The 14,741-nt window shown below is 44.9% G+C and overlaps 1 protein-coding gene across 8 annotated transcripts in view; it reads left to right on the top strand.

The window, feature by feature from the left end:
• The window catches only part of NCKAP5 (NCK associated protein 5), a 394,562-nt gene that overhangs the window by 138,544 nt on the left and 241,277 nt on the right, over positions 1-14,741 (top strand). The window contains exon 1 of one of the 8 annotated variants that reach the window (XM_075028895.1): positions 5,036-5,148. The exons of 6 other annotated variants lie outside the window; for them this stretch is intronic. The gene's annotated coding sequence lies outside the window, so the exon portion shown is untranslated. Of the gene's footprint in view, positions 1-5,035; positions 5,149-14,741 lie in introns of those variants that run through there. One more of the 8 variants, XM_075028893.1, reaches the window with a different exon arrangement.

Genomic DNA, 14,741 nt, shown 5'->3' with positions numbered 1-14,741 from the left:
AGGATATTTAGTTTGCTGTAGTTTACGTAGCGCCTTTAAAGACAGCAGAGGGATAAGCCTATCTGCTTCCATGCGCTGCCAGAATCGGCACATGCTTGTACTGCCCTGTACTTGAGGAGGTTTCATGCTACCTCTCAAATTCTTCCCAGTTCCTGATAAAGCTGTAATAAATCCAATATTGTTTTTCATTCAGCAGATTCTTAGCCTTCTACCAGGCAAGTCGAGAGCCTCTTAAGCCCTTTTGAGAGAAACAAGTATGTGCGGCGTGGTTCCTGTAAGGCTTCCTGTATTTTTATTATCTTCCACTCTTCCCGATCGGGGAAGAGAGATCAAATGCAAAGGAAGTACCTATCTTCCTGCAGAGCCCTGGGAGAGATTGGTCCAGAAACACAGATCAAAAGTTGTAAGCACTCTCAATCCCTCTTCTCCTTTTCTCTAACAACACTGTTATAAATGCATGAAAAAATGGGCAAATGCTGTCCTTCTCTAAGTGACAGTAATGTCAGGATTACTTTTTGCTTCTGTTCTGCAATGTGGAAATGTGCCAATGGCAGCACTTGACCCTTTCTTCAGCCAATTCAAAAGATACTCAGAATTCCCATAAAGGATCTACATTCTAAATTTCCATTGAGATCAAGAGAAAACTTTTATAGAATGCTTTTTAGGCTGAACGTAACCATGAGCAGCAGGAGCTTACAGTGACAGATGTCAGCACAAGGCAGCAGCCAGACTGCCGGTCTTCCTGTAGTCCTGCTTACCAGTCTGCATTGGGAAATACCAACATGATTACTGGGGACCAGTTTGTTCTGGAACCTCTCCTCGAGCGACTGATCTGTGATATTTTCTGCCAGCGCAGGGCGCTCTGTGAGTGTCCCCGTCAGCTAGTATTGCACAGCTTTTTGTGTAATAGCCTGGCCTGGCAGTTTTCCCAGATGTGCAGGCAATTGTCCCAATACTTGAATTGAAGTCCCCAAAAGGGCAGCGCTGCCTCAGGTCTCACTGAACAGTGTCCTGTGTCAGGCTGAAAGAGCAACTGTTTCCATAAATGACGTCAGTACCCACGATTTCTACCCTGCTCGTGTTTAGTAAGAGTTTTGGAACACCGCTAAAGTGCTAGTAACCTTTAGGCAGAATATCTGAAAATCTAGTATTACATCACCTATATGTAGCTTCAGTCCTATGGAAGTAGAAAAGGACAAGAAGTGAGTTAAACTTAGTAACTACACTTCTGGAGGATTCCTCCCCCCAGATTTTTAAGTATGAAGTTTCTCTGTGAAGCACAGACCCGCTTGAAGATTACACAGTTATTTTGGCATTATTGATTACTGTGCAAATTGATCACTTCCAACGTGTCAACGTACCTGTTCTTTCCCAAGCATCTCCCATTTGAAGGAGCTGCAGAACGCAACGGTGAGCAGAGGTAAATCACCTCCACATGTACGTTATGCCAGTCGAGAATCGGAAGTGTACTTAAGAAGCATCTGTCCTTTCAACAGTAGCTTGAGGTCTCTGAAAAAATGAGAAAATTCCTATACTGGGCAATTATTGCATTTGTCAGTGCCAGCTGTTAGGTTTCTATATTTAAAACTATGGCTACCATAAATGTATCGAGCTAATGCTATCATCTGCTTCATTTTAGTGTTTTGAAGCATGAGCACTGTGTTTTTAGTATCACTCCAAAGCAATGGTAAGCAAAGTCATGAATTTTGTTTGAAGACTAGTGTATTATCTTGAAAATGTCTATGCTAAATAAAATTGTGCAAGCCTAGGGACAGGAAATAATTAATGATTTGGAACATGTACTTATTGCTGTGTATGCAACTGAGACACTGTTAATCTTAAAGAGACACAGAAGAAGAGCATCTCAGCTGTCAGGAAGAGTACAGCTCGATAGGCATAAAAAATACTTTCAAGTTGTAATTATAGCTTTAAATTGTACATAAATACTGGTTCTTTTTAATTCTAAATCACTTCTAGTTACAGAGTAGAAGACGAATTCCATTGATCTTGATTTCAGTGGATGTAAGCTCAGGCCTGAAAATAATTAAAGAACTGGCAATAAACTTTTTCATTCCTGTAGTCCTGGTTAATCTAGCATATCTGGTGAAATCATTCAATGATTTCACTAGGAATTTGGGAAAGAATCGTGGAAAGATAGATGTGGTCTTTAAAGAAAAGCTTTCTATGCAATAATTTACAGACTGATAGACAGGTTTGTTGAATAGACTAGAACAGTATTTTAAGATCTGCAGTACCACACCTAGGAAGGGATCATAATTATGCTGGTGATTTTACTGCCTCTTGAATACCAGTTGCGGTTCTGGTCCCCCACTTCAGAAAAGGTGCAACAGAACTGGAAAAGTTTGGAGGAGGGCAGAAAAGGGTAATCAGAAGCACAAGATGGTTTTCATTTATTGAACAGCCAGGACTCTTGAGTCTGAAAAAGCAGTAGCTTAGCCAGGGGAGTGACAGAGCTAAAAACATGAGTAGCATGGAGAGGAGCAGACTGTCTGCTCCTTCTTTCAATGCAAGAAATACAGGGTATCGGATGAAACTAACAGGTGGCACAACGAAAAGCAAATCAAAGGAAGAGATTTTTCATGTAAGCAACGTTCAGAGCATCTGCAACAGGGTATCATAGCTTTTAAAAGTGTACATGGGTTCAGTTGGAGACTGGACAAAGTCACGGAAGAAACGCAGAGAGGGCGAGCTTGGTTCCGGACATCCCTGAGCTCCCAGGTGGCTGGAGAGTAGAAAAGTGTTGTATCTTTCCCTGGATATCTGGGTTTTGCCACTGGAGAGAAATGATCCTGAGCTACACAGACCTGGGCAGATCCAGTACAGCCACTCATCTGTTACCCAAGTCTCAAAAACCATTTAGCCTTTGCAGTTTCAATCACTCATTACAAAGCGATGATTTAAGTTGACTGTGCAAGCAACAGGCATTATAATGTGATTACATTTTATTGGGATGTTATTATTTCTATTTAAACAGAAAATTAACATATTTTAAACTCAGTAATTAAAACTAGCTCTTCGGAGATTTGCTTAAGGTGTTTCCCTGCACAACAAAGCAATTAAACACAATTTAAAAAGCAATTAAATGTCAGTAGACATTACTTCAGTACTATGTGACTGCTACAGGATCATGGTTTGAACAATGAAACCCTGTCCAAATGGAGAGTAAGAATCCATTTGGAGACCCCAAATTCTACTGGATTTGGAGACTCTGAGCTTTTAGCTGCCATTCTGCCTAGTTCCCTTCCCATACTTCTTTGTAGCTTTCTTTCACAGAGTTTTGCAGTATTTAAGAGCATCACTGTATCCTCCGCTCTGATTCACAGCATAGTACAGGCTTTGTACTTCACCCAAATACAATGAATAAAACCCAAGGACTCTGACTAGGCCAGGACTCTAGATCAGCCCTCAGAAAATTGAACCCTGTGTCTCATCAGGAGAGACTAAGGTGCTCATGTAAGCTGCTGTCCTGGAAAGGACATCTTAAGTTTGACAGATTCAAGTAGTTTTGGAGGTTCCCACTCTACACTGCAAAAGGGAATTCCTCACATGGAAGGAAATCTGCATTAACAGACTGGGCTACCGGTTTACCTAAGACACTACAGCCATATATTTGGCTGCAAAGATTGGTCTCTGTACCACCACAAGAAGAGGTTCCTTCTGCAAAATGCACTGTCTCCAGCTACAGCCAATTTGTTAAGTAAAATCTTAACATCCAATGATGTATTCATTCTTGAGAGTGTATTGCTCCTCTGCTCAGAAACCTCCAAATCCAGAAAAACTCCTGCCACCTTCATTTTTGAAGCTTTATTTCTCCAGTACTTCTTCTTGTCTCCAATTCTCAGATACAGCTCTAGCCTTTAAATCTTCTCTAAGCATAATGAAGCTTTACTTTGCACCCTGTGATTCCTGCAGTCTCTACTCCAGCGTACCCAGCTCTCTCTCGTTTGCATCATCTCAGGTTTTGTCACTTAGTTCCCAAGACCTCCATCTCACATGTTCTTTAAACCAGAGAATCCTACCTGAGCTCTTGCTCACCCTACACTTCGGTTCTCTCGAATGTAGCGTGTCTACAGATAACCTGATCGCATACCAGTGTGATCTGTTGTAACTGGGAAAAGTTTTTTACTTGCAATTTTTTGTCTACCAGATGACAAAGCTGTCGGTGATTCTTTGGGAACTGTTTTTCCATAAACCACGAGGCTTTAAAAGCCTGCCGTGCGCTCCGGCGAATCTCCGTCCATGTGAAGTCTTCTACCTTGGCGTCGCACACCCAGGCCCCGGCAGCCCGACCGGCCGCCACTCCGCCGGGCAGAGCCGCAGCCCCGGGGCCGCTTCCCGCCTCGTCCCGGCGGCTGTGCCGCGCCGAGCCCCTTCTCCCCTAAACTTTCGACGGCAGCCGACACAGCATCACCCTCAAGATTGGCATTTCATCCGGGGCTACGCACAGCGAGGGCTTTCTTCGTGCTCTGCGGGCCAGCGGGCGGGCTGCCCCGATCCGCGCAGGGGGGCGGCCCGAGGGCAGCCGCCCCCCCCTCCCGCGCCACCGGGACGAGGCTGCGCGGCGCCCGGCCACCCCGTGTGTCCCCCCCCCGCGGTCCCCGGGCAGCTCCCGCCCGCCGCCCCCAGAGCCCGGGGGAGCCGGGGAGAGCCCGGCCAGCCCCGGCCCCGCCGCCGCCGCAGACAATGGCCGCCCCCCCCCCGGCCCCCCCGCCCCCGCCGCGGCGAGCCCCTGCTGCCGGCGCAGATTTGCCGGAGCCATTCAGTTGCGACCGATTGCGATCGCGGCAGATGGGCTGGATCTGACAGTCCCGCTCCTCCGCGGGGCCGGGGGCGGAGGGGCCCGGCCGCCGCGCTCCCCGCCCCGCCAAAAGTGCCACCCCGGGCGCCCGCCCTCCCTCCCCAGGCACATGTTACGCGTCCCGCGGCTGCGGCGGCGGCAGCGGGCGGAGAAGCCGCCGCGGCGGAACAAAGCGGAAGAGGCGAGCGCCGGCGGCGGCGGCGGCGGGGCGGCCGGCCCGGGGGGCGGCAGCCGCTCTGCCGAGGCGGGGGGCGGCGGCGGCGGCGGGCTGCCCGGCCCGCCGGGACGCGCTGCCCCCGCCCGCCGCAGCATGCCCCACCGCCGAGCAGGTAAGGAGCCGGCCGCGCCGCGCCTCCCCTCCCTCACCTGCCCGCCGCGCCTCCGCCGCCTCCCGCCCGCCCCGCCGCCGCCGTCTCCTCCCCTTCCCCGGCTCCCCCTCGGCGACCCCGGCGGCGCCCGCCGCTCCCTCTCCCGGGGGCCGCGGGGCTGCGCGGGGACGGGCGCGGCCCGCGGGCGGGGAGGGGGGAGGCACCTGCCGCCGCTCCCCGCCGCCGGCCCGGCCTCCTCCCCGCCCCGCCGGCCGCGCAGGGCGCCCTGCGGAGGGCTGGAGGGCTGGCGGGCCGCCGGCCGAAGGAGCCCCGAAAGCCCGCGGCCGCCGAGCGCGGGCTCCCCGGGCCGGCCCCCGGCGGCGCCGCTGACGCCCGGGGCGGGCGGCCGCCCCCCCTCCAGCCCGGGCGGGAGCCCCGCAGCGCGCCTGTGCGCGGCCGTCCCTGCCGCGGGGGCTCTGCCCCTCCTCAGCCGGGGGGGGGGAACGTGCAATGCGCCTTATTTTTTTTTCCTCCCCCCCCCCCTTTCTTTTTCTTCCCTCCTTGAGCCGCAGGGAGGGAAAGCGGCGGTGTCTGACTGCGTTTGAGCCCTGTTGCTTCAGAGGCAGCGGATTCTCTTCTTGCGCTGCTGCTCTGGCAGGAGCATCCTAACGTGCTTTATTTCTCTTTTATTTTTATTCCCGTTTGCTTAAAGATTGACTCCGCCACATTGCACACATCGCTGGGAGGAGGTCGTACGGATGGAAGACGTACGTTAGGCAGGAAAGACATCTTTTTGAAATGAGTTCGAGTTGAAGTACACGAAGCAGTAGGGCGTAAAGTAAATGCAGAGTGCTGAGTGACCCGCTGCTGGCCGGTGAGGCTTTTAGTTGCTGATTCTGCTGGCTGGAGTAGGGTGTTAGAGCCACTACCCATCTTCAGGGCTGGGTTCACCCAGGAAATGACGGAAATAAGGTAGAATAAGCGTGAGCGGGCCTTGCAGTTTCCTGTAGGAAAAAAGCAGAGCCGCATAAATACCGCGTTGTTGCTAACTTTATTTTATACCTTTGCAATTCTTTTTCTCCACGTAACGATATAAAATTGACTCCCTAATTGAAATGGTTTATAAATGTCCACCATACATCCCTTAAAAATTGATATTCCAGATAACCCCCTTTTTTATCATTAGAAAGCCAGCAAAGTTTTTAACAAGTGAAGTAACATTAAATAGACAAGTGATTTACATCTGAGGGATTGACTGTATACATTACTGGATTGCAGATAAGCTATGTAAGTAAACAGAAGCGCAGTGCTCTGTTATTGTGCATAACTATGGAGATATCATGGGACTTTTTTGCTAGTTAACAGCGTAAGGCTTCGTGGGAACTGTTTGATCTGCAGGACTTTTGCTTGGCAGTAGTTTACTTAAGGTTATTACACTCTGTTTGGAGACTTGTATTTGCTAGCCATTATTGCATTCTTAGCTCCAGGCTTCCCAGACTTACAGGTTAGTAGGTCAATAAAAATTGCACTGAAATGCTGGAATGGGCAGGCTAGATTTTTAAATGTGATAGGGGAATAACTAGGCAGTAATCAGAATGCCAAAGAATTTTTTTCAGTGAATTTTGATGCCGGTCACTGGTGATGAACCAAAAAGACTTTTTTTTTTTTTTTGCCTTGAATACCACAAATGTTCTTCCATTTCTTGTTAAAAGAGGAAGCAAATCATATAAGCTACATACAGTATTCCCTTTCAGGATAAAGCGACCAGTACCCTTAGTTGAATTTACCAAGACTTAATTCCTTTTGCTAGTGAACACTGGGGTTAATGCCACTGGCATTAGATGAGGCTTGCCGGTAGCAAGAGCAAAACGTGATCAGGTCTCTGCTGCTGTAGATTTACATGTTTCTTTTAAAACTTGAAATTTGCTGTGCTGTGCAGGGAAACAGTATGAAAAGGACATTATTAGATTGCCATCGCGTTAAGAATGCTCTAATAAAATTTTGAGTCATCCAGGTTAAAGCGCTGCCAGAACTTGTTGTGACCCAGCGGATTTCAGACGTGCGGAACAGAAGCCTGAGCCTGACTTTGTGCTGCCCCTGTCTGAAGCCCTGCTTGTTCCCAGAGTAGCTGCAGCATGCAGCGTAATCCCCATTCCACCAAATCCTTGAAACTGGTGATTGACTGTGTACATGGAGCAGTTCCATTCATGTCACAGCGTACAATTTACGCAGTTAAAATGAGCCATATGGTGCATCCCCCCCCCCCAGTGCGGTGGTGTGCTGATCATTAAGGATGAATTGGAAGTTCAGTGCAGAGCTGTGATACTCTGGTGGAAAAATGCAAAAGATCAAAACTTCAGGATGGTTTTGGCGTCTCTCGTGTAGTTTCCTCTTTCACTGAACATTGTGGACAGGAACATTATATTCTTCAGCTCAGAAATATTATATGTTGTGTTTTTTGGCTTTTTCAGTCCGGTCTCTTTGTACCTTGGTGTTTTTAGAGAGTTGCCAAGGAAAGTTATTCCCGCTTCAGCTTTTTCTTATCTGCATTTTTGCTGTTCATTGCATGCAGCACACACTTACTGACAAGTGTTTCTTGCTGGAGTGAAGTATAAATGTATGCCTTGTAGGTGCTTGGTATCGCCTTCTTTCTTAAGCAAAGAACTTCCCTTTCTGGAATAATTTTTAATGGTTAACTTCTCCACTTCTGCGCTATGTAGGGTTAGTTACAACTGTTGTAGAGCATTACTGCTACACCACTGCTTGACTCTGCCAGATGAATCCCTACACAGATAAGATCAGCAGCAGCGGCCAGGTGTTGTGCATAAATCCACTTCTTACACTGATTAATTTTCCATTTAAGACCCTGATTTTGCAACCAGTTAGACACCTGCTTAACCTTAGAGTTGGAACATTGGAATGGATAGGCTACTCTGTGTGTAGAGTTAAGCAGAATTAAAGCTTGCAAAGAGGTGCTGTACAAAAAAACTCCTAAACAACCCAAACTCCTGTTGCTTTGCTCCCATTCTCAAGAATTACGGTAGGTAGCTGCTGATAGTTTGGTTATTTAGTTAAAATGTAATCACATAGTGTGATGGAACCAGCTTGGGACCGGTATTTAAGATGTGGGAATTGCATTTCTGCTTTTGGCTTATGTTTCCATGGAGGTTTGAGGCCTCTTTTTCCACCTGAAACTGCACTGTGGTGAAGTTGAGTTTGTCGGAGCGCTAACGCAGAATTGCTACTGCTCAGAAATCAGATGACGGAAAGGCTATTTAGTAATATTTGTCTAAAAACATCAACGAGAAGCCTGGTAGGTTTTGCATTTATGCCTTCATTCTGAAGAACGTCTGGAGGGATTACTACAGCAAAATTCTGTTTATTGTTTCTAACTCTCTGATATTTAGATCTCATTTACATTGTGTAACGGACACTCCTAGGAATGACCAAAGAAGTGATAGTATTAAGGTATTAGGTAATGGATACAGTCCCAAGCTGATGTGGTTGGAATTTAAAAAAAAAAAAATAATTTTTTTGGTTTAAAAATATATTCAAATGATTTAAGCATTAAGAGAAAGACTGGGTGTTCTGCCAGCAAGACTCATCTATGCAAAATTCTTCTAGAAGTCAGAGGCCCTGGAGTTCTCTAGTTCTTTGAGAATTTATTTTTCTTCTATACTTATCCCTTAAAATGAAAATGGGAAGCTTTTTTTCAGAAGGAGAGAATCTTTAAAATACAGAAATTAATGGCTCATAAAGGAGAGTCAAGTACATCTACCTCTTTTGCTGTGGTGTATGCACTGACAGTTCACATCTCAAACATAAATTATTCCTCAGAATAATCAGAATGCAAGTAAGATTAGGAAGGAAGAATCAAGGCATGGAAAAAAAAGTTTGATATATCACAGAAGCAAAGTTTTCAAGACTGCTGTATGCTGTAAAAGAACAAAAAGAAACATTCTTTTTTTCCCCATTTCTCTTCTCAGGATTTCTCTTAAATCCATGTGGTTCTGAGTATCTGAGCCAAACATTTACCAATTGCTTTCCATGTACATCTTTGTTCCATCTTCCAGTAACTTTCCTTGCATTGTGTATAAACCCCTTTAAATAGACTCTTGGCTCCTGGTGGCCTGTGTTTTTCTAAATAGACAATGCAGCTGCTCACTCATTATGTTCACTTGAGTCCTTTGGACTTTTCAGTTCTCCTCTGTGCCAAGATTTTGCCCATCTTGTTGGTCTAAGCCACTACAGGAAGCTAAAATCCTTATCCCATTGTATATTTGATGATAATAAAGTTACTTGTGACTGAGTATACCACTTCCTTATTCTGAGTGGTTCTCTTTTTCTGAAGATGAGCTATATGCTTTAAGCCTTTAGAATGATAATTTTAGGTTTCATTGCCGTAAGTACAGTCATTTCTGTGGCAATAGACATTGTCCTTCATAGAACTTTTCTGCTATTTCTTTCCCTTGCTCCTTCTTTGAATTAACTGCCTGTGTACCTCTTCTCCATGCCCATTGTGTATGTCTGTGTTCCAGTGTATGTTCCTAGTCTCAGGTATAAAAGCCAACTAGCAGTTTGTAAAATGGTGACTTACTGCAGCCTGAAGGGTAGCTGTGTCCTGAATAAGAGCGCAGCGGTGTAAGATGCGGTAAGAGGGGAATGTAAGCTGAACCTGGTGCAATAAATGCATCTTTGTGTTGAGTTTGGGAGAAGCCCAAAACTACCAGTGGAGCCACACTCGACACGTGGTATGTCTTGGCCTTCTTGACATCTGCAGTAAAGTGATTCCTGGTGGCTACAGAAAATGAGATTGAGTCATAATCACTCCTGTTGGTGTTAATGGGAATCTGACATGCCAACTTTCAAGCATATAAAAATATTTTTTCATGTAAATAGCACGTGTGGTAATACAGGGGACTGCTGGGAATGCCTCTGGTATCTAAGCTCTAGATGGGTATTTGTAGTGCATGAAGTAGGAACAATTTGCTGTATGTTTTACTGCAGCGTTCTCTCCCATGTAACGTTGGCTTTACTACTACTGCTAGAGCTTGTCTCTTGTAGATGAGTAAGTTAGTATCCAGTCATCATTTTCAGAGTTACCTAATGTAAATGAATAATTCCTGTATTGTGGTATGCTGTTATCATTTGATTTTTTTTTTTTTTTAAACGCTCACTCTTGTTAAAACAAGTATATTTACATTTGCATTAGCATTGTGGTAGAGGCCTAGCCAAGGACTCGATAGGTGCATTGGTTTTATCAACTGACATGGCAAAAATAAGAAAAGAACTTAATTATTTGCTGCAATTCTTTGTGCGTCCAGGAGCACACCTCCACTTTGTCTCCCAGTTGGCCCAAAAGGTTGCACCAGCTCCTGGTTCTGGGCATGCACCAAGGAGTCGACTGCTGGGGACCTTGCATCTACGTTATATCTGGGGTACTCTGGTTGTCCTCCTGGTGCACAACTGCAAGAGGGAATCTACAAGGTCATGAATGGTGTGCTCAAGACCTTGGATGTTGATGCAAGACAAGTTTTCACCTAAAAAGTTCCCCTCAGCACATTAAATTACCAGTGCAAATGCACCTAGCGAATTAAAATATGATCAGAAAGAATGTCTGGCCCCAAAACCTCACAATGTACATGTGAAACAAAGGTCAGCAAATGATCAGAGAAGTAGACTACAGAGTACAAGGAAAAATGAGGAAACATTGGTCAGAGAGCAGGAGTAGATTTCTTTTGAAATCGAGACTTCTATTTGTTCTCAGAGTCCGACATTCTCACAAGGTCAGATATCTGAAGAGTTACTTCAAAACTGCTAAGACTATCGATGGCTGGCATTGTGTCTTACAGGTCCACATCTGATCACTAGGGAACAGGAGCCTACAAATGCTGTTGTCTCCTAACTTGCAAGCATGGACTGCCCCTGTCCAAACTCCATATCTGAAAACCAGAAAGTCCCCAAACCCCCCTAGGTTTCCAGCTCCAAACTCTATGTAAAGGAGCTCCTGGTTTGAGCCAGGGTTTGTGGGTTTTCATGGTTCCCTGAGAAGGAGCTAGGAGTTGGTTCCTGAAGAGTCCAGCCTCACAGAGGGTTGAACTCTGGTATTTTCCTAGGGAAGACATGGGTGACAAAGCGTGAGGATGAGTGGCAGTCTAGAGCGTGTTCGATGGTCCCAGAGAATGAAGTAGGACCCAGGATGACTCTCTTGGTTTTTTTAAGTAGGAAAGACTGTAATAGACCTGTATGGCAAGGAACAGGAACCAGGGGCAGCAGAACCCTAAGGAAGAATAAGGCAGGTGATGTGAATGGGTGAGAGGAGGGACTGGGAGATCAACGCCATCTTGGCAGGTGAGAAGGAAGAAAATGGCCTTGTTGCATTTTGATTTACTTCCTCTTGGGAGAAAACAGTGAAGTTGTGTTGGGGAAGAGAACTGCAGGTTTGTAGGAATGAATCAAAGTTAGAAAATACTTAACTGGAGAGATATTCTATTAAGTTTGAAAAGCTGTGTTAGGATAGTGTCAGAACTAAAGGAATAAAAAAAAAATTGCAGTGGAACAGGCTGTCAGGTCTTGAGATTTGTGATACAGATGTTAGGAAGTGTGAAAGCAGGAGTGGAGAAAGATATTGGGGTCTGCAACAGCATGTATTTCAGTGAGGGAGGAAGCCAAGTTGTAAAACTGGAGGAGAGCAAGTGTGGTATTAACAGATGTTAGATATCTTTTCTTTTACTGGGACTTGTTTTCTGGGGTGGAGACACTTGCTTCACAGAAAGGATCAAATTTTTCATAGCTAGTTAAAAATATTTTTGATAAAAGCTAATGCTGTAACTCATTGGTGTAGTATGCACTTAACATAAAGCAAATGATGACGGTGGTCCCTGATGGATTTACTGCATGGAGTAATGAAAACATGCTTGGGTATTCATTGTGCATTTTGTTGCTGATTTTGGGTTTTATGCAAGGTTGAAGGTTGGATAGGTTGAGATGTATCAATATGTGAGTTTATCTCTCCCTTGTCACGTGAAAGCATTTCTAAGAAAGATATTTATAGCAATGCTTAGATAAATATTATTAGAGTCTGGATTAATCTCCTTAACATCTTCGCTCGGTAGCGGTGTAGCTGTGATAGTCTGAAGGATGGTAAGCCAGAGAAGGTTTTCAGTCATGGGTGTCTCTTATGAGATTAACATGGGAAAAGAAGTCAGGCTTTTGGCACATAAGCTCTGTTGTCTGTCCTTTCAGTTCTGTTAATCTCCTCTTTTTTATGATGGCAGCATGGGCCACATATTTTGAGTCAGATCCAAGTTAGTTGAAATATAACCTGGTTTGTTTAGTAGTAGCTGGATCAAACCTCAGTGTGAGGCATGTAATAAATAGTTCTGGTGTGTTTTGCTGCAATCTTACACTGATAAATCTATTTAAAGGTAACAGATAAATTAACGAGTACTATTTATTGTTAGGTCTAAAATATAACCTGGGGTTCCAGTCAGGCATGGATTTATTGATGGCACCGAGAGGATCTAAGCATGGCACGGCCCTCTTCCCTCCAGCCCCTCCAGTCAATATTTCAGATGCAGAGCTCCTACATGACAGGATGAAATCACAGCTCTACAGCGGGTGTCTGCGTCCTCTTCCCATTTGGATCAGTAGTGAATTTCTCTCTGCCTTCAGAAAACTTGTCCCTTTTTGTTTTTTTACAGTAATAGTACAAAATATCCCATCAGTGAGGTCTGGGTAGGAACTGTGAAAGCTCCTTTCCCATATGGTGAGATGAGCAGTCAACCAGTGAAACAATTTGGATTAAGACTGCATTGAAGCTCTTAATTTATTTCTTTGACTGTCTAATATACAATGCAACTAAATATGTATTTCTGAGAGACTGCATCCGCTGCTTTATAGAGTAGGCTGCTCGACTCAGTGCTAATTTATTAAAAAGAAGGAATGGACATGAATTGCTGGGTCTTTAATAAATACAGCTCAAAGATCTTCTTTCCTCTAGTAAGAGAAAGAAGCTTTCATCTGAGGAAAATCATATAGCACCGCAAAGATGGGTGAAGGTCATGGCTAAAGTTACAAGGAGACAGACTGGGGTGGCCAGAAAAGACTCTGTGGGCTTCTCCCAGGGCTGCCCCTGGGAAGCCGTGGCATCGTCCCGTCCGCCCCGAAGGGATGGCTGTACCACCCTGACATGGGACCTGCAGGGGTCCTAACTGGCTCGTTAGTTATGAGCGAGAGAAAATGCAGCAGAGAACATGGTCTTGACCTGCTGAATATTTATAGTAATCCATATTGGTTTAATGGCCTGAAAATAGCGTGCTTGGCTTCAATTTAAAATCAGTTGGCCGGTGTAGTAGTTGGTTTAGAGAAGTGTATCTCCAGCGGGCAAGATGGAGCTACACCAGCTTGTGTCTAAGCTCTTACAAGCAGATCCTCTTGAGGTAAGGAGGAGATGAAACATAACTTCTCTGTGGAAGCAGTAGGATGGCGGGCGATCTAGACGTCCATGAATAACGGTGATTGTAATCTGTGGGCTAAATTAAATTTTAAAGTTTTCTAGGTATCCTGTATTTTAGGCACATGCCTTCCTTTTTATTTTTCTCCTGCAAATAGGCATAGACTTTTGGAATGCAACCATAATTGATTTGTGGATGCTCAGTGGTTACCTGGATAATTGGCTAACAGCCAGCCCAGTGCCTCTTTTGGTACGTTAGCCTGCGAATCATGCAGTCACGTTTGTTTTTGTAGCCCACCTGAAAGTACCAATGTTTCAACCCGGATCCTTCAAGATGTTGCATTTCCATAGCCCCCAGGAGACCCACACTCAGCTAGTGTCATGTGGCACTGGGGAGAATTTGGCTCTTGATTGAACATAAACCTGATCTGTGTAATTCTGTCCTGCCTGGGTAGTCCTCATAAGCCATTTAAATAAGAATTGCTGGTGTGGGCAGAAGTTGTTTTCCAGAAAAACTGCAGAAAGGTATCAGAGTACTGCAGCATTGCAAAATCATACGGTTGAGTGAAATACCAACCTTTGCAAAGATGGAAATGTATGTATACCTGAGGTATATGTATACTCTGGCTTCCTTCCTCGTCAGTAGGTTTCTTAATGACTGAAATGTTTCACTACTTTTTGAATATCGTTCTGGATGAAAGACATATTTCTTCAAAAGTTTGAGAACCTCATTAATGACCTGTGATTGCTGTTCTACAGGAACTCTTCTGCGGTTGGCAATAGAAGTTGCCACATTCATTTGCAATAGTCAGCCTCTGGCTCATTTGTGCCTTACCTTTTGAGGGAAAAACCCTTCATAATCTCTCAGCATTCATAAAAAATGATGATTTTGTCAGACTATTAGAAATCACAGCTTTTGTTCAGGCTAGCTATATGGGATAAAACCCTTCCAAAAGGATAGGAGTTTCAGTTAGTGAAATGTGACAGTTAAATAAGATTAGAGATTTCCTTTTTGGCTGCAAGTATTTACTAGAGGATTAGACTAAATTACTTCTATCATAATAATTGACAAAATATTTTCTATTAAGAAAATGGATAACTTGTACACAGATATTTTAGATACCCGTCTAGTTTTACATGTTTTATATGTTCTTTGTAA

Source organism: Buteo buteo, chromosome 5, assembly GCF_964188355.1.
Source record: "Buteo buteo chromosome 5, bButBut1.hap1.1, whole genome shotgun sequence".
In the NCBI taxonomy this organism is placed as follows: Eukaryota; Metazoa; Chordata; class Aves; order Accipitriformes; family Accipitridae; genus Buteo; species Buteo buteo.
Note: the sequence above shows the minus strand (reverse complement) of the source record. Positions and strands in the feature narration are given on the sequence as shown.